The sequence below is a fragment of the Spea bombifrons genome, chromosome 1 (assembly GCF_027358695.1).
Source record: "Spea bombifrons isolate aSpeBom1 chromosome 1, aSpeBom1.2.pri, whole genome shotgun sequence".
In the NCBI taxonomy this organism is placed as follows: Eukaryota; Metazoa; Chordata; class Amphibia; order Anura; family Pelobatidae; genus Spea; species Spea bombifrons.
In genome coordinates this window covers 91,106,363-91,126,304 of record NC_071087.1, presented here as the reverse complement: position 1 = coordinate 91,126,304, position 19,942 = coordinate 91,106,363, and positions in this window count along the sequence as shown.

The following is a 19,942-nucleotide window of genomic DNA, read 5'->3' as shown; positions in this document are numbered from 1 at the left end:
GCTGCAGGGTTGGAAGTGGGGCAGGGGAGGTTGTGAAGGTCAGAGCTGCATGTCTACCTTACCTGTCCAACCACCTCGCTCGGCTAAAATGAATCGCCAGATGGTCACAGCATACTGGGCTGGTCAGGGGAGTTCTGAATGCTAGAGGGGCTTTGGACACAAAGGCACCTGTGTCCACATACAGCGGACATGTCCAAAGAAGCCTCCAGTACTATTGGAAACCAGTTTTATGTATAGTTCATCAGGTCCTTGGACCTTTCGTCTCCCAAAACCCTGCAATTTCTCAATAAGAAAATTTAACCCCTTAATGACAAAGCCCGTACATCAAATGCATTGTTTTCAATGGGTTTAGGGACCGCCCATTGTCTTTAAGGGGTTAAAAAACCAAGAAAATGACTACGATTTGCAGGGCTGCTAGATGAGTATTAGCTCAGGCTTGGGTACAGGTGGAAAATAATGGACAACATGATGATTATCGATAAGTAACCATCATAGTTCACAGCTACTCTGTGACATGTCATAAGGATATGATGCTGTGAATTAGTTTCTTTCAGACATTTTAACTCTTTAGCATTTTTAGAACATACTATTTTGTTGTGAGGGAAGTGGCCCAAATCATACATCAGCAGGGACATTTCCCCACCGGTATACAGGCAATCAAACTGTCTAACACCAACCTGGAGTCACCTCGGTCAGGAGGACAGATTAAATGTAACACAAGCACCTGCTGCTTTAATACAATCTGAATGCTCGGACTCCTGTTCAAGGCATTCTCTTCTGGCATTGTCACTACTGGGACAGCTGAAAACACAGAAGAAATTAAAGGATCTCCTAGAGAGTCTATCCAGGCTGCGATCTTGAATGACCCCCTTGCTGACTGATCGCAGGTATTTTGTGATCAGCTGCAGTGGGGATTAAAGTGATGAGTTTATTGTTTAGGCTCTGCTGATGATAAAACACATCAATCGCTACGAGTAAAACATAATGAACCTTGTAAATTTTGCCCACTAGGTGGGAGTGCTACACAAGAAAGTCGAGCAGATTGCTTCTTGGTTTGTTAACCCTCATCAACTTTCTTTGTTAACAACTTCCTTCTGTCAAAATGTACAATGCAATCACTAAAATAGTGGGCTAAATCCCTATAGTGACAGCATGGCATGTAATTAAGGAATTCACCTAAAATCTTCGAAGGAGAGAATCTGAAGTATGGAAGCCTTGCATTTACACTAAAGACATCAATCACGGTGAAACATGCAGCTGCAGTGACCAATCAGCAGCTTCTCTCACTGTGATTATCACTTGAAGAAAATTGGATCCTATTTCTTATACATGCCTCCTAACTGTCCTGGATTGCACAGGACAGTCCCAATTTTGCCACTGTGACCTGCTTTTCAGGAGAGAGGTAGAGCTCACCAAGTAAGCGGGATTCGGGAAAGCACTCTCCCTTTCCCAGTTTCAGAATTGTGCACATGCACAGTAGCTCTGCCAGTTTGAGTGACACTTTACATCCCAAACTCTTCCCTCATGTCCCTGATTCACCAGGGTAGAAGTTGGGAGTTATGCTAATGTGGCTGCCTGCTACAATGCCCCCTTTTGCTCTCAGACTGGTGATAAAGGAAGATGGGTGTTGCAGGCCTCAAAAGAGGGTGCACCCGCAGTGCAAGACGGATGCCATTTTCTCCAAAGATTGTGTTTCTTTAAAATAGTTATAACACTTAACCCTATCTTAGGGTTTAAGCCAATAACATTTTTATTTTCTTACTTGTAGTTCTGTATTTTTGCACAGGGGGCACATGGAATACAATCCTCTTCATCCATTTCCACACTGGGTCACTTTGGTAATTCATCCATTCATGCAATTTCAAAGAAAGAAAATATGAGTTTGACAGATCTGTCAAGGCGTATGTATAAGAGTATAGCCTTACAAGACCAAGAGGAAAACGGGGTTCACAAATTATCTGGAGCATGTATTGTGTGTATTTGTCACCAACTCGCTCTCTTCTTTTGAAGTTCACTTCGCCTCTTCTCTCCACTTGCCATATGTTTCGCTGTTATTTACCAATCTTCTGACCCTACTTCCCAATTCATGGATAAATTTGCTGCATGGCTTTCCCACTTCCTCCCCTCTACCACCCCTACTCTAATTCTAGGGAACCTCAGTATACCTATACCAAAATTATTAGCAGCAGAAGAGGGTAGGGTGTGCTTGGAAGACCGCAATTTTGCGAAAGAAAAGAAGATGAAACGACAGAAAAGAGAAGAACAAGAAGCTGAAGAGGATGCTAGAGAAGAAGCGGATTTGGTCAGTGGAGAAGGTCGGGAGACGTTCAGAGAGAATGAGAGTGAATGTGGGTGTCGGACAACAAATTTAGTTTCTGAATTTCAAAAGCCTCACGATTTTTGTCTGAAATGAATGGACAGGAGACAGAATTTGTTGCCAGAAAATTGAGCTACAATAATTTCCGGACATTTGCATGTCTTCTTCTAAGCGTGCCTACATTTATCATTTATGGTGGGTGTTGATACTGTGTCATTTGTCTCTACCTGTGTTTACATAATCGTGGAAATACATTGTTTAGCTGTTATGAGACTAAACTATTAAAGAAATTTGTGAGTGCATACATTCCCTTATATATTGCTCAGTTATTCAAGCTTTTTTACACTATTTGTTCACTGTATTTTTTTCTCCACATGTATATGCGCCCCATTTGGAAGAATTATTGGCCTTAAGTATTGAAGGTATATTTTGTCAGGTTGCTGCAATACATTGGGAGAGTATATATATATATTTTAAATTGTTTTGTACTCGTGGTGGTGATTATACTGTATAAGTTGTTTTTATAGCCCTTCATAATGCATTTGTTCAATGAGATGAAATGTTTGGCTAAGAATTTGATGATGTACTATATTACGTATTCTTCAAAAATGTAAAAAATGACCTGACTTAGAAGTCGCAGCTATGACTCGGCTCCATCTTTGGATGGTGTTCACCTATGAGGTGACTGATCCCTCACCGAGAGAAGCCAAATGAGGTAAATAAATTCCTATACTCACATATTAATGCGTCGTGAGCCGAGCACCAACATTTATCAGCCGCAGCTCCCTATCTCCTCCATGCTTCTTGCCACTGACTGGATGCTTGAATGCTAAATAGACCTCTGCCCCAGAGTTTGCCGAACCAATATATATATATATATATATATATATATATATATATATATATATATATATATATATATATATATATATATATATATATATATATATACATACTTACCTTAAGCCCTTTTATGTATTTAAATGATTCTATTGTATCCTCATCTTCCAGGCCATCCACGTTGAGCTCACTTTCTCTTGATCATGTATGTCCTGTAAACAAACCACCACAGCCCTTTCTTTGGAATATGTCAGCTTTATTAGAGTCTATAAAACACACACAAATACACAATGCTTCAGAAGCTGGTGCTCTGCTAATCCTAAATATCAAAAGAGTGTTAAAACAGGATGCGTTTCAAAGAATTTGTACATCAAGTTTCTTTAATAGGTATAGCACTAAATGCTTTGTAAACTGCTTATGTTTTTGAAAGCAATGACTTATCTTTCATCGGGCTAATCCTATTTCTCAAAACCAAACTAAGAATACTTCTTTGTATCTGCCAGGCTGGGAGGAAGCACCCGCTCCTCCCCGAACCTCATGGGGGAAATGGGGCCCAACTGCGGGGTCCTGTCTGCGCTAGGCCCGGAGGGGTATACATTGTTGCAAGTTGGGGGTTATTTAGTTTGTGGCACTTCCTACTCACCTCTTTCCCCCCATGTAAACAGAACTAACAGCGCTCATGTATGTATATATTTAGACGTATTATACACCACGTTAGGTGTGATTTTGAACCGTTCCCTTCCCCGTTCATTTTTGGTCACAAAGTGCTTTATAAATGGTCACAAATGCAAAATTTTAATACAAATGTGGCTCCAGGGCTGGACTGGGAATTACAATTAGTTCTGGTACTTTAAGGCCAGTAGCCTATACACGGTACTTCCTGTTTTGTCCTATTTAATGTTTTTTAATGGACAACATCCCATTTAACTTTACCTTATATTAAAGTACTTTTCTATAGTAATAATACCCCCTTAAATGTTAACGTTTTTAGCTATTACGGCAGCTGCATCCCAGACCTGGTGATATATGTTTAATAATATATGTTTAAAAAAATAATACTGTCACAGTTAAAAAAACTAAATGCCACCAATATGATAGCTAGAAAAAATTCAGTGACGTAAACAACGAAACCACTTTTTTTAAAAGAAAAAAGTGGCAGCCTAATAGACTATGCCTAATTAAAGGAGGAACATGCTGCAAATAATTTAAATATAATACTTTATTTCTTTTTATTTAAACATCTAAGTACATTTTGCATGAGCTCCCGTGCATTTTAATGCATCCATATTGATGCAGGGAATTTTGCCTCCCAGCAGAGATGGTAGAGGCTTAATACAGTTATAGTATTTAAACATGAATGGGATAGGCATAAAGCTTTCCAGAATCTAACAGGATACCGAGGACTGATTAAGGTCTGAGTCTTTACATTAGGTAAAAATGGCAGACTGGATGGGCCGAATGATTCTCATCTGCCATCATGTTCTATGTTAAGCCTGTTAAGTCTGTTACTTGCTGAGATAGCCTGGGGAGGGAAAAATGATACAGAAGTCTCTGGTTTGTCATCCTAATGACTAAATAAATTATACACCGATGTGGAAACAGTAAAAATTACTAACCACAATATGCATTTTACATTAAAACACGGCTGGATGGCCCTCACATTCTGTATTACATATTTACGTTAAACATACTGTATGTACACATTTACAGTCTCCAGTGCTTTACTACTACATTAACATATGACATAAAACAAAAAGCAATAAATATATTCACATTTTTTTAAAAACACATTATAGTGATTAATCTGTGTTAAACACACAGGCATCTTTAAATTGCACCCTTAGTTACAATAATGAACGCCCTGAGCAGTTGCTTAACCTGCTCATATGATAGCAACACGCAGGAATGATTTCCTAAAGCACACGATACTAGGTCACCTCATTTTGGGCTGTCAGTAAGTGCCGCGTGTACAATAGGATCCTGTCTTCATCATTGATCTCCTATACTCAGTTACTAAGGTCTGATGCACATAGGGGAGCACACACCTGTCTCTAGTTGAAATCAAATAGCAAGACTAATGTTCTGCAATGCTTTTTGACTGTCGCTAGAAAAAAACAGGGTTGTCAACCTGGCATTGACTGTCTCAGTGAGCTGTAAAATCAATGGTGGTCTATGCTGTTGCACCAAGGACCTCCACTGAAGCTTCCATGATGACCACTTAACTATGTTTTGAAACAGAGTGCCATGAGGTGGGGTATAGTGGGCAGGTGGTCATTCATCTACCCCTGCTCAAAATATACTAGTCATGCAAAGGATACAATAAATGAATAAGGGCATGTACTTATATATTAGGACCTAAAGCCTACTTGTACACGTCTTTAACATTTAAAGACGTTTAAGTCTGTGCATGAGTTAAATACTTGTTTGTACAACAGCACCAAAGTTACATATTTCCTTAATCCTACAGTGAGTCCTCACTGCACCTGCATTCACAGCGTACACGGAACTTGAATACCAGCTCCCAGGAAAAAAACATAAACATTTAAAATGTCTTATTCAAATGTGAGTTTTTTTTACTATCACTAACCTCTCTTTCCTGAGGCTGTGTTCTTTTATGGGTATTTTCTTCTTGCTAAGCCTGGTACACTATTTTTTATTTTAGTTTTTATATACAGCACCAACGTATAGGCTGCAGTGCTCCCCGTAGTAGGTAACTCATCAGTAAATACCGAAAAAAATCAATAAAAGATTAACCTACCTGAAGTTGGTATCTTTAACTTTAAACTAAACCACCCAACCTCTACAGGTAGATCTTACTGAACAGCACAACCTGACAACAGCACCAAATTCACCCACAACAGTGAAATATATGTGTTTTGCCAGGATTTTACTGGTATTAATGTCTTTTCTCAGGTGAGTCAATTACACTGCTGCAAATTGCAAAGATTTATCCTTTTAAAGTCCAGGTTCTATGATGTAGAATTGTATCTGTTATTAAACTTGATCCTTCTCGTGAGGCGTTGGGGATTTTTTAATGCAGGGAGGAGATGTTTCAGCAGCTGCAGGGGTTGTTTCTTTAAACCGCGGTGATCTCTGAGTTTTATTCACATGTAGCTGTGTTTCGTGCTTCATGTTTAACCCCCTTGCACAAGAGGAGTCGGAGTCACTTGAATGACCACTTCTACCAGAAGAAATAGCTGTGTGGGCTTTATCTTTCTCATACTGTAGCAATTTTCTTGCATTAAGAGGAGAGGATGTTGGTGATGATGGAACATCACTGGAATGCGAAGATGATGGAGTTTGCTGTTGATATTTATTTCCATGCCTCTTATTTAACTCATCTGTCCTGATGTCTCTTTTGGGGGAAACATTGGGGCTCCTTTGACGATGCCTGGGAGGTGATGGTTCTGCAGCCTTTCTGGGGCTGGGAGGAGAACCTGTAGATAAAAAGTCTTGAGAATGTGTAACTCTTAGCTCTTGTTTACCTCTTTGTGTCCTAACAGGAGATACTGGTTTCCCTGCATTTGAGGATGCAGCTGGGATACTTGGATCCGGTAAATAATGAACTATATGAGAATCATCATTGTGAATGTGCCCTTGATTACTTTTTTTTGGACTTGTGTTTGAAATGCCAGAAGGTGAGAAAGCACCTCTTGCTAATTGGCTATTATCGGTTTGATAATGCTTGTGATGCAATACATCATTCCTACCAACAGGAGAAGATACATGTGCACTGACATTATCTTTTCTGTGTTGCATTCCATGCTTTGGTGGTGATGCTGGAATCCTGGAACCGGTGGACGAAGATGATGATTCTGTGCTTGGTTGCATGTGTGAACTTTTGTGGGGTATTTCGGTTCTCTTATCTCTTTGTGGTGACCCAACTTTTCTTTCGTTTCTAGGAGAGGAACTTTGATCCTGATAGGCATGAGATTGCTGATTGTTGAAAGGTTTTCTTGGATTGACAGGAGACGGGTTTGGTTTAGCTGCAGTCTCTTTACTTTTTGATGTTTCTGGCATTGCTTTCTCGTGCTTGGGTTGTAAAGTAGTTTTGTTAGCATTGGAAGGAGATGCTAGAAATGTTTGCCCTGATGGTACATGTTTTCTTGTTGGATTTGGAGATGGTGATGATGTGTTAATAGGTTTAGAATGTGGTGTTGTTTGAGGAGATTCTTGATGAATTCCATCTCTCTGAGGAGACTGACTTTTCCTTGGATGGGATTTCTCCTTCTCTTGATGAATTGGTAAAGTTTGTTGTTCCTTTTTTGGAGATACTTTTGTTGCAATGGGGTAGTCTGTTGTATGTGAGCTGCGTGGTTTGTCACATTGGTTTTCAGCTTGTTTGCTTTCTACATTTTTTGCAGTTGCTGATGGAGATGCAGAAGGTGCAGCTCTGTCTTCTGCTGCATGCTTGTCTTTTCCATGTGTATCAGCTGGAGCCAGTGTGTCAGATGTTTTGGCTGTTGGATTAGATATTTCTCGCTTTCTTTCACAGACTTTAGTTTGTGTGACTGATGTCAGAGCATACTTCTCCTTACTCTCCTGTGGGCCAGTTGATATATCATGTTTTTTGCTGGAACTTGACACAGAACTTGCAGATGATGGATAGTCATCAAAGGGAACCTCTACATGATGTGTTTTTTTGTTTCCTTTACTGTCCCGTTTGGGGCTAGAAGATGGTGAAGCCTTCACCCTTTCCTGGTTAGCATGAGTTTCTGTTGTTAAGCCTTTGGTTTGTGGAGTCTTTTTATCCAATACAGGATCAGCCTCCAATTTTTGCTGTTGCACATCAGTCTCAGTGTGTGATTCCCCATCAGAAGTAACATTTGTTTTGGCACTTACATTACCTTGGTCTGTAGCACATTGACTGTCTATCTGCGCTGGAGGCACTGTTTCCTCTGTCTTGTTTGCAAGTGCTAAGCCTTGCTGGTCCTGTGGGTCTTTCAAGGACTCAGAAATAGCCGAACTGAAGTCATGGGAGGAATTAGGGCCAACCTGATTTTCTTTATTCGGCCTTTGCTTATCTTTCTCTGCCAAATTGCTTGTGGCAGCAACTGTGGGTGGTTTTTCAGGCACACCTTTGAAGCCTGTTGCGGAAGGAGGTAAATCATTATGGACTCTGTAAGATGTTATGGGCACCGATGGCATTTGACCGCTGATGTTTGGGTTGCCCACCGTGGTAGGAGGAGGTCTCCCTGGTCTTCTGGTAGGGACTCTGAATGAAAGAGGCTGCATTCCAGGGTATTTCCTTTGCATTGTTAAGCACGACAGCGCCAAAAACAATATGGTTCCAAAGTATGCAACTGCTCCAACACCCAGTATAGACAGTCCAACAGTTCCAAATGGGTTTAGGTATCCCACAGCCAGCATAGCTGCTGATCCCATGAAAAGAACACAAGCAACTGTACAGACAGAGCACAGGAGGATACGGGGAGGCTTCCTACCCCTGGCATTTTGTCTTGCAGCAGGTGCCATTGGTGATCCAAGCTTACCTCGCCTGGACAGCTGATTTTGCTGGATAGTTCTCTGTGTGCTGGTTCCTGCATACTGACTTGCCATGTCACCACCCACAACACTGCACACAGACAGCCCTTCCCAACTACTAGCACTTAAAATCAAAGAACAGGAAAAACTGGCTTTGTGCATGCGCTTGTCAATTACTGTGGGATTAATACCTTTTTTCATGCTGTAAAATATACACTTGAAAGATAAATAAAGAGGATGATTTACATGCAATAATTAGTACTATTATTTCATACATTTATAAATACACAACACACACATGTCTACATATACAGTATATAGACACATACACCGAGTAAGCCAGTGGATTAGCTTTTTTAGTATACTCACAATATAAATAATATTATAATTATAAAAAAGTTTTCTTTTGAAGTTTGTCGGGTTTGAGCATATAAGGGGATATTCTACGATGTACAAAATAATAGATTCTTAAACATACCAAAAGAAAGCAGATTTTTTTGGCTTTTAAAATAATGTTTTACGGCGTTGTGAAACCAAAGTAAACAGTTATGTTTCGAGTAAAGTAAATTATAATATGTAAGTATCATATCTCCTACTTTTTTTGTCTTGCCAGCAATGTGTGCTGGGGTTTTGTTATAGCAAACCTTCCATAAAGTTAAAGCTATTGTTTACTACAGTTGGACTTTGAACAGTAAAGGACATGAGCTGACAGAAGCTCTGTATCTGTATTGCAGCAAATATATTTTGAGGTTTCAGAGGAGATTTGTCCCCACTTGTAGCATAAGTATTTATGTAATTTAGCTGCACACTGGATCATTCGTGCTTACCTGCGAACTCTCCCGGTTTGACTCTGAGTCTCCTACTCTTCGGGCATTCAAAGCAGCCTGGGGCTATCCTTGTCAAAATGCATGAGAAATAATAAGTACATTAGAAATAATATTTTGTTGGGGTTTTTTTTATGCATTTTTTGTCCCAAACCCCTTAAGCCAGTAATATTAAAAATATTACATTATGGGGTAATATGTAAGGTATGTATGCGGACCTCTAGAACAAAATCTGGGTGAGGGGGATGGCTGTAATGACGGCATGTTCCCGAAAATAAGTTGTTTCTAAACCCTACTTGTCCTAAAAGATGTACAACATGGAATAGTTCTAAAAATAAGCACTACTGTTACTTACTGTTTGCATTATCTCCTCTTTTTCATATACACTCAACCACTGCCCCATCCAAGCCACCTTGTTCAGCTACTTTTATTTCTAATTTTTTCTCTTTTTACCCCTCCTTTTGTCTCATTTACACATATGATTTCTTTTAGAAGAAGGGTGTTGAATCCCAGAACCACATATGGACTGGGATTTTGGTAAGTCTTTTTTCTTTTCTTTTCATGGATGTGGCCCTCTTGAACATTAAAACAATATGTTGGGTATGACTGTAATAAGGAGGTGTTGCCGAACATAAATTGGGTCATCAGCTGGAGCCAGTGTGTCAGATGTTTTGGCTGTTGGATGAGATATTTCTCGCCTGAAAGACTTTATAAATTGAATATTATAAAAAATTGCTGAAGATACAATTGTGTCAAAATGTACATATGTGTAGTGTTTATAACAGGAATACTACGTTTGTATGCGACAGTATGGTTATGTGTATGTTTAGCTTTGCCTGATTATGTGTATCTTTAAAATTCGTTGGTTAATTCACAGAAGAATAGTCCCTCGTTTCAAATTGTTAGAAATCCAGGTGGGTGAATGACGGTCCCCTGCACTGTGTACAGTCGGGTTGCATTGTGGCTGAACAGCGCTACTGTAATCATGACTTTTGGCACATGTTTTCATGACGGCATGGAACGTCAAGAAGATTTTAAGAAGTTAAAGAATAATAACATTAAAATGTCAGCATACATGTACAGTATATGAGACATGGAACCTGAAGCATCTACATAAATGGTTTCCCTGTGGTGGTGTTCACAAGCTGGTTAGGGCAAAGGTGGCACTGTGGGACATGTTGCTTGGTGAAGTTGTAGGCCCCGTGGTTTCTAGTTACGCCCCTGATTTTAGGTGTCGTTAGAGGGTCTAAAAGGTGAAGTTTTACCAATATTTTTTGTATTACTTTGGGACCTGTTTAGAGCTACATATGTCACTAAGTACGACAATGAGAAGAAGACTACTGGCATATTGAAATAATGTAAGTATAGATATTTTATGCTGTAGGGTAGTAGATTATAACTAGCAAACATTCTGAGCTCCTAAAAAAGGAGGTTTATAAGGGGAGAAAAGTGAGACCAAGGGATTTGGATCCCAAAGGGCAACTTTCACTCTTAAGAGGGGAAACATGCTTTTTCAGCGTTTTCTTCATTGATTGCATGTAAATGTGAGGACTTCCCCTTTTACTTCTGTGTGAAGCTGAGGGGAAAAAAGCATAGGTCATATGATTATTGGTAGTACAAAATAAACATGATACAGCATAATTGTAAATTCCTACATTTTTGCAGCATGACAGGACATATATCAGTAATACCTGTTGGGAAACTCGGACTAAAATAAACATTTGCAATGTACGAAAGAGGGTTTCATAACAGGGACAAGTATCATGAACATTTACCATTTCTAGATCATGAAAAAGTTTAAGCTTCTTACAAAAGTTTCATTTTCTTCATTGCCAGTAATGCCACAAGGCAGCTCACTTTTGGGAATCTACCCAGGAAATGTTACAATCGGTAATCATCTTTCTAGTATCGCATGGTGTGAAAAAAAACAGGTAAGCGGGGTCGGGAGTTGGTTTATATGTATATGTATTTTAGTCATATCCCAGCACTCCACAATATAAGGAAGGCTAGGCAAGGTAAGGGTATAATCTATGATAGAGTGAATATGTTTAGTGTAAATGTGTGTTAGAGTGTTTGCTAGTGTGTGTAAGTGCGTCTGTTAGTTACCAGGGGTGCCCCATGGCCAACAGACGCCAGCTCTCCCCTGCTAATAATAGCCTGGACCGCACAGCTGCCCTATTTCCCTTACATTACAAACAGCTTTGTCAATACTGCAACAGAACGTCTGTCACAAACCCTAATGAGTTGGCAACTCTGTGAAAAACAATTTTTGTTAATGCAATGTGGACTCCGATCTACTGTGTAATAAGATCTAAATTCAGAGAATATTGATAACCTGTAGCTTATAACATTTCTCTGTAGAAGTGCTGCACATTGTTAGTCATCCTGCCATACAAAGAAATGGGTGTGATGATACTGAAAAGGCATGATTACCTGTATTAACTTGTGTCTCTAGGATTGTTATTGAGATAATACAAGCCGTATCCCTGTGCCTGTGGATTATCTATAGGGCTAGAAATGTTTTGATGAATAATACAAACTTGTTTGTGCATGTGCATGTCTAACCAGGTCACCAGGACACACCTATTCATGTTATCTTTTTGCTACAAATAGAAAATCTTATTAGAAAACCAGTTTTCCATTACTGGTATCCGAGGACACTGTGGTGATGTAAATTTAAATTTAAGGATAAATAAAGAGTCTCGCTGGATAGCTAGATCTAGAAATCATTATATATTAGACTTGTGCATTCAGATTCGTATGTATTTTAAATTGTAAAATTGGCAATTCGTACAAAGCCACAAATAAAAAGAGGCCAGATCCCAAATAAATCAGATGAAAACGAAGCAAAAAGCCCTGAATTTTCATCCGAAATATGTGGGACACATTCACTTACCCTCTCATTCACTCTCTTACTCATGCTCTCTAAATGTTTCCCTACCTTCTCTGCCAACCGCTTCTGCCAACCACTTCTGCCTTCACATCTTCTTCATCTTCTTTTCTCTTCATTTCCCCTAACTTGAAATCAGGACAATATGGTGGTGCTTCCTGTGGCGTCCTCTCTCCAATCCTCCAATCGAGGAAGAGGACGTCACAGGAAGTGCCATAATTTTGACTTAACTTGAACTCAGGACAATATGGCGGCATTTTCCATGATATCCTCTCCCCCGATTGGGACGTCACTGTATTACACAGGTAGCCGAGTTGATGTAGCTACTTGCTTAATATTCATTATGAATATAATTATTATACTTTAATCATCAAGAGGATTTTAAACAATATGAAGATTTATCTGGAAATGTATAAGTAAACCTTTAAACAAACAGTAAACCTTTAAACAAACAGTAAAGTCAACAGTTTAAAGGGAAGCATTAAGAAAATGATGCCACTTTCTGAAGTTATATCCTAGAGGCAGGATGTTTGCATACTGTATGAATATTTTATAGTATTTTTTATATAAATATTACCTTGCTGTAACTCCTTACATACGAAACCCTTTTGCTTTGCACTTATTTAAAAGTGTGCCAGCTAAACCACCCTCATTAGAGTTTCCAAGCAAAGTTGCGCAGTCATACTGCAGTGTCCTGCCTATACTACTTCACCATAACTCATGCACTTAGTAATTACACTGGGCAGATGATTTCCCTGGTCGAGCTTCCTGTTTGGTTTATGTTAACAGGCCACAGAATAATAATAATTTATGTTACCTTTACAATAAATTAAGTTAGTATTTCTTTAAAGGTGAAACCTACTTTAGTTTGCTAAAAACTAACCTTGGCTCGCTGGGCTGTTGGGCTCACCTGTAACAGAAGGAAGGTGAACCAAACTCCTGAACAAATAGAGGAGTTTGAGCGACTTGACTATATCTCATACATCGCTTCACAAGCTTAGTTGGGCCAGGTGTCAGACTCAAGCCTTTATCAAGCCATTCCAGGCTTGCCTACCTATACAGAGGTTTATACAATGTTGGTAGCAGATGTCAGCTTTACAGGAACAGTCATAGATATCCTTATGTGGTGAGACACTAAGATATACTGTATATGTTGATATTATGCCACTGGGTAAGTTGCTCCAAAAAAGGGTGATGCATCACTTGGGGACCTGCGCCCTGCCGCTGAATTTTCCTGGTCTGACCGATTTGCACACCATCAGGTTACGCACTACCTCAACACCCTTCCCAATCGCCACCATTTACACAGGGACCTAACCTGTTTTGAGACTTGGTGCTCAGGTGAGCACTCCCCTAAGGGTGGCATCTCTCTGCTCTACTCCCTGCTCCTGACCGCTTTGCACACTTCGAAGCCTTCCTTCTGCACGAGTTGGGAGTCCTTGAGCGCTGAGGCTCTTACGGATGAGGACTGGGAGAAGATATTCATTCTCACTCACAAAAGCTCGAGGGCGACTAGGGTGCAGGAAACTAATTATAAAATCTTGACCCACTGGTATCGCACGCCTCAGAGGCTACATCTTATGTTCCCCGGTTGCTCGGATAGATGCTGGCGATGTGATGGGGATGTGGGCACGATGCTGCACCTGTGGTGGGATTGCCCCCGGATCCGGCCGTTTTGGAGGGAGGTCCACCGTGTGATCTCGGAGCTCTCAGACTCCCCTCCCCCTTTCCATGCATTGTCGATGCTGTTGCACCACACTCCTCATTCTCTCTCCCACTATAAACGCTCGGTTGTGCGTCATCTCCTTGACGCGGCCAAGGGCCTCATTCCTTTGTATTGGAAGCAAGCGTGCTCCCCGCCAATCCGGGAATGGATGTCCAGGGTTGAGGACGTCCGTAGGGTCGAGGATCTCTCCGCTGTTTCTTTGAAGCAGAGGGAGAGGTACACGGCCACTTGGTTTCACTGGCTCTCTTTTGTGCACCCTCATGACATATAGTTGGGCCTCTCCTCCGTTCACCTTTTACGCTCTGTGTTCTCGCTGACACTGTGTATGGGACTCTTCTTTTCATGGTTTATCATGGGACCTGCGTGCCCCCTCACATTTCTGGGATTGTCGTTTCTGCTGTAACCCCTGCGCGGGTTCTTATGCCCTTTTTGTTTTGATGTTCTGCTGCTGTGTATGGACGTGTATACCTGTCCCCTTCCCGTCCCCCACCCTTCTTTTTCCTTCTGTATCCTCTCCCCCAACCTACCCCCATAAAATTACTTCAAAATTTAATAAACTTTGATTTCAAAAAAGGGTGATGCACTTGAGGCACATATACTGTGGACAGCCAGTGTTCCTGATTGACGAGGCTCATTTGTTAAACCCACAGCATTATTTATGGGGCATCCAACAAGTAAGTAACCAAGCAATATTTCACACTGAAAGGCTGCTTGACTTCCAGACATACAGAGACAGTGAAGCAAACACAACTGGATTCACGATCCCATAAAAAAGCATGTTTTTATTATGTTATATATTTATTATATTATATAAAACTTTTCCCTGGGCTATTAACCATTATAATGGAAGTTAAGGTAAATTGCGGTAATCTGCTCGGAGGCCACAGCTGTTTTACCTGATTCAACACCTGACCTTGATATAATGAGGTGAAGAGGTTGAATCATTGGCTATGTAAATCATGTTGATTTATAGGGTGTGCTGCGGCTTTGGCTTCATCAAGATGCATTTCCTCAATGTTGACAATTTTATCATAGAAAGAAGTCATTATGACAATGGAAATTGACCCCTTTTTGATGACTCATATAGAAAAAGGATATAGGCCACTAGTTAATTACTATGTGCAACATGTGACAAATTTTTGCTATGTGCAACATGTGAACTATTTACAACACTATCTCTAGATTGTAAGTTTGTTTTAACAGAACCCTCCTTAACCCTTGTTTCTGTAAGTCTAATTGTACATCGCTGTGGAATCTGATGCTAGATAAAACAATAAATACTGTATTTGCTCAATTATAAGATGACCCCCAAAATTTGAACATTAAGTTAGGAAAAAAAGAAAAAGCCTGAATATAAGACTACCCTATAGGAAAAAAAAGTTTAGCTAGTAAATATTAATTCACATGTAAACTATTTTTCATATTTAATAAAAACTATGATTGAAAAAACATATTTTTTTATTTCCTTTTATTTGCCACTCTGCCCCAGTTATGCCTTATACCTCCTATATGCCACTCTGTCCCATATATGCCTTTTAATCCCCTATTTGTCACTCTCCCCACCAGGTATGCCTTATTATACCCCTATATGTCTCTCTGCCTCCAGAAAACCATTGAACCCCGCCCCATGCATCAGATGACCTTCCGGTGCTCCACCATAGAAGCTCCGGCAGAGGTGCCGGCAGCAGCGGAGGTTGTCTGTGCGCATCCCGCAAACGTTCACTGGCTGCGTGATGCGCACAGACAACCTCTGCTGCTGCCGGCACTTCCGCCAGGCTTCTATAGTGGAGCACCGGAAGGTCAGGAGATGCCAGTGCTCCTTCATAGAAGCTCTCATTGGAAGTGCTGGCAGCAGCAGAGGATGCCAGAGAAGAGAAACCAGGTCCCCTGCCAGACCAATATTTGAGGCCTGAATAGAAGACAGCCTCGAATTTAAGATGAGGGATATTTTTCAGAGCATTTACTCTGAAAAAACCTTGTCTTATAATTGAGAAAATATGATAATAATATCTTGAATATCCTTTAAGGAAACAGTTTTACATAAAGGATTACTCATACACTTTAGTATTGTTCATAGTGGAATATATAGCGGGAACAGATTGGGATTTTAAGCACACAAGTGATAAGGAGTGAACTGTGGAGGACCAGGGTCATACCTAGAGTACTTGGCACCCAGGGCAGATGCTGTACGTGGTACCCCCCTACATATATAGAAAAAAATTAATGTTGGCAAGAAAATGTATTTCACAAATTTGTGAACTGTGCCACCACTACCCTCCACGGTGGTAAGTTCCAGGCCTGTTAGGCGGCTGTCAGGCCACTGGGCACCCCCCTGACGTGTAAGAAAGAAAATAGTGGTGTGGCTCTAGAGGACAGGGGCTAGCGAGCACTAAGGTAATTTACAAAGATTCCTTAAACACTGAAGGGCTTGACAAGAAGGTGACTAACTGGGGTAACTGGATATATGGAGCAGAAATATGTAAACTGGACTCAAATGGATGGGTTGGGGTGGTTGAGAGGGCGGTCAAACACATATATATAGTGGGGAGAACTCAGAAGAACTCAAGAATCATTCACTTAAAATTATGTTTACGGTGGGCAAAACATGACAAAAGCCAGTGTCATCCATCTTTGAATCAATATCTTTCGATGTTTTCAATGAATCCAAGAAATACATGCAAACACGCTAATAAGGACACAAGATTTGTCACTTATTATTCATAAGACAATGTTACATGGGATCCCTTGCAACAAGACCTGTTATGTTTTGGATTCAGAGCGTATATATTTTTTGACTATGTTCATGTTGGCTTTTTTCTCACAGAAATAACTGGGAATTGTTCAGGTATCTGACTAGAAATTGGGTCGGTGGGGTTCTTCCATATGTTTCCACATTGCATGTTTCATAAAAATGTACCTAACATTGATACACAGAAATGTATGGCAGATAGGAACCATTTGGCTCATCCAGTCTGTCCATAACATTGATACTTGCACTTTCCCTTGTGGCACTGAAAGGGGCTGGGAAAAAAATGTTTAAACATTATCCTTGTGTCCTCAGGGTGTTGGGAATTTTCTTTATTTTGGGGTTTAGTAGAAGAACACAATCTGTTGCTACCTAGAATGCCTAATGCTACTGTGATGCAGAAACCATCAGCTGATCTGGTAGAATCTTTCTCTTAAAGTTAGATCTGTATTTTTTAACAGATCTTTTGCTGTAACTGTGACTCTACCAGCACTACTCTGTTTAATATAAATAGAACACTCTACATTAAAAGTAAAGTTTTCATTTTATGTGTTTTTCTTTGGGTTATTTCTATTTAGTCCTTGCAAGGATTCAGTTCCCACTTTTATTGATGGCCGTTATTATATTTCTCAGGGCTCATAAAGCTAGAGTGGAGGCCACCAATGTTTATTATTGTGGGTATCATTACTGATCCCCAATGAAAACTTCATAATGGTTATCCATAGATGCTTTAGCTGCATACACCTGCTACTGTATCCATCGCTTTGATCATGTACTAGTAAGGGAGATACTTTGATCTCAACTGACTGGCCCATGGAGCTGTAAACTCACTGCAGCTCCCACAAAGCTCTGAAATTTAGGTTTGGTAGGCAGGTGGTCCCAATCTGATCATGAACACTGCTGAGTCTGGCTATGCCCCTCTCAGCTTTGCCCCCACACTTCCTGCAACTAGTCATCATGCCGCCCAAGGTAAGTGATCTGCTTTGGATGCCTGAAAAGTGCGGGAACACATTTCTTTCCCAGCCCTGCCACTTGGCATGAGAATTGTTCATTATACATAGTCTGTAATGTAAAGGGAAATATACTGGAATGTCTACAAACTGCATTTTTGAACATGTTCATAATGTGCCACAAGGTGCAAAGTGTTTCCTATTCACCCATCAAATAACCAGTATCAATGATTTCCTTATAAGGAATGCTTGGATCTGACATGTTGTAACTTAGTCGACAGGCAAGCAGATAATAAACAGTGTGGTAAATGAATGACATCTTAATTCTCTGATGTGTCACATATGATCATTTCGTTTATAATGTATAAACAAGTTAATAATACGCCTATAGGTAACGCTGGTGGCGCTTAATGTATAAATTAATACCCAACAAAAATAATAAACCTGTAGGGGAACCTCACGGCACTTGTGAAGCAGGTCATGCAAATATTTCAATATGAAAACTGTACTTAGTGTTAATTACCCTCTTATGTAAATCATTCTGTAAAAATAAGGTGCAATACTCAATCTGTGACTCAAACTAAGTTCTGCTGTAGCCGAGTAATTTATGAGAAGGATTGACTTAATACTTACAGGTAGTAAAGATGCTTTATTTGCGGTGAAATGAGTATCACACAATAGGTAAAAATTATCTCTCTCTGGTAAGGTGAAAGGTGAGCGGGACATACTTGTGAATGAAATTGAACAACAAATTTTTACTATATATATATACTGGCAGTGACAGGGAGTGTCAACCTACTTTCAGTGTGCGGAAGAAAAGTCCAAAATTCAACATGTAAGAGTTGCTGGTTGTGACAGGGGTCAGTGAAAGGCACATATGATAACGGTCACTAGTCTTAAAGTCATTACTCTTTGAATGTGTGGGGGTCAGGACACGCTTCCGTTCCTGAGAATCTGGGCCAGTTTCTCATAGTTTTGCTATTAGTAAAATAGTTACATTTTAGGAAGACTGTCCTCCTTCAGTGGGTACAATCAGAACCCCCGACCTTGACATTATTGAAAACGAAATTACTGTTCCTCATTAGAATGCACTGGCTAGATGCAAGTCTGGAGAAAGAAACCCACACCAAAACAATTTAGACAATGGACATGTTTTATTGGGACCTTCGATGATGACATCAATGCCCAAGTTAGAGATACTTGCTAGAGAAACAACCCACAATTGTCCTGGCTGGTGGGGGAGGTGGTAGCTCCCATCAGCCTGTGATGATATAGGCCTTCAGTCTGTTTTTCCCCCTTGTCTATCAAAGGTACAATACCAAGTTCTACAAAATACAGAGACTTGGAAAGACTGCTGTCAACAAATAAGACCCTCAATGCACCCACCCTGGCTACCAGGGTTGGGTTTTGAAGGAGAGCTGGAATAACAGATTTATGTAGAATATGAGAATAATTGCAACTATGTTACTTACTCTGAGGCTAGTATAAATTCACACAATGCCCTTGTACGTGGAGTGAAAATACACAACATAACGCAGGGTAGATACCTATACGAAGGGGTTAAGGTCCATAATCACACTAAATAAAATGAATTAAATAAATTATTTTTTTTAAAAAAATTATCACCTTTTATTTATTAAGTGCTAATAAATTAAGTGGCATGAATCTGCTGGTGCACCTGGTTTTGCATGATCATTCTGGCTGCATGGAGTTGTAGTCCATAATTGCTTATTAGGCCTTTTTTTGGGGGGGGGGATAATATATATTTATAGAATATATTTAGAGATAAAGAAAATACAGCATTTGAATACAACAATGTATGATGTATTAGGTTGATCTCTGATACCTGATCATTAATAGTTAATAGTGTCCTAATGTAATTGTTTCCATTATTTATGCTAGTGATACATCAACTGATACCTAAATGGCCTCGTATTCAACTTGTCACCTGATACTATCTTTAGTATGTAAACCTTATACTCCTTTGAAATATTTTGTACATTTTCACGTGACAATAACATTTATTTATGGAGTTCCAGCAAATCTGGTAGCGCTAATGATGGAGAATACAAGTTTAACAATAACACAAGCAAAAGAAAAGTAACATGAACAAACCTCAGATATACCGGTAAAGTGTATGCCACGCTCCATACATCCACTCATGA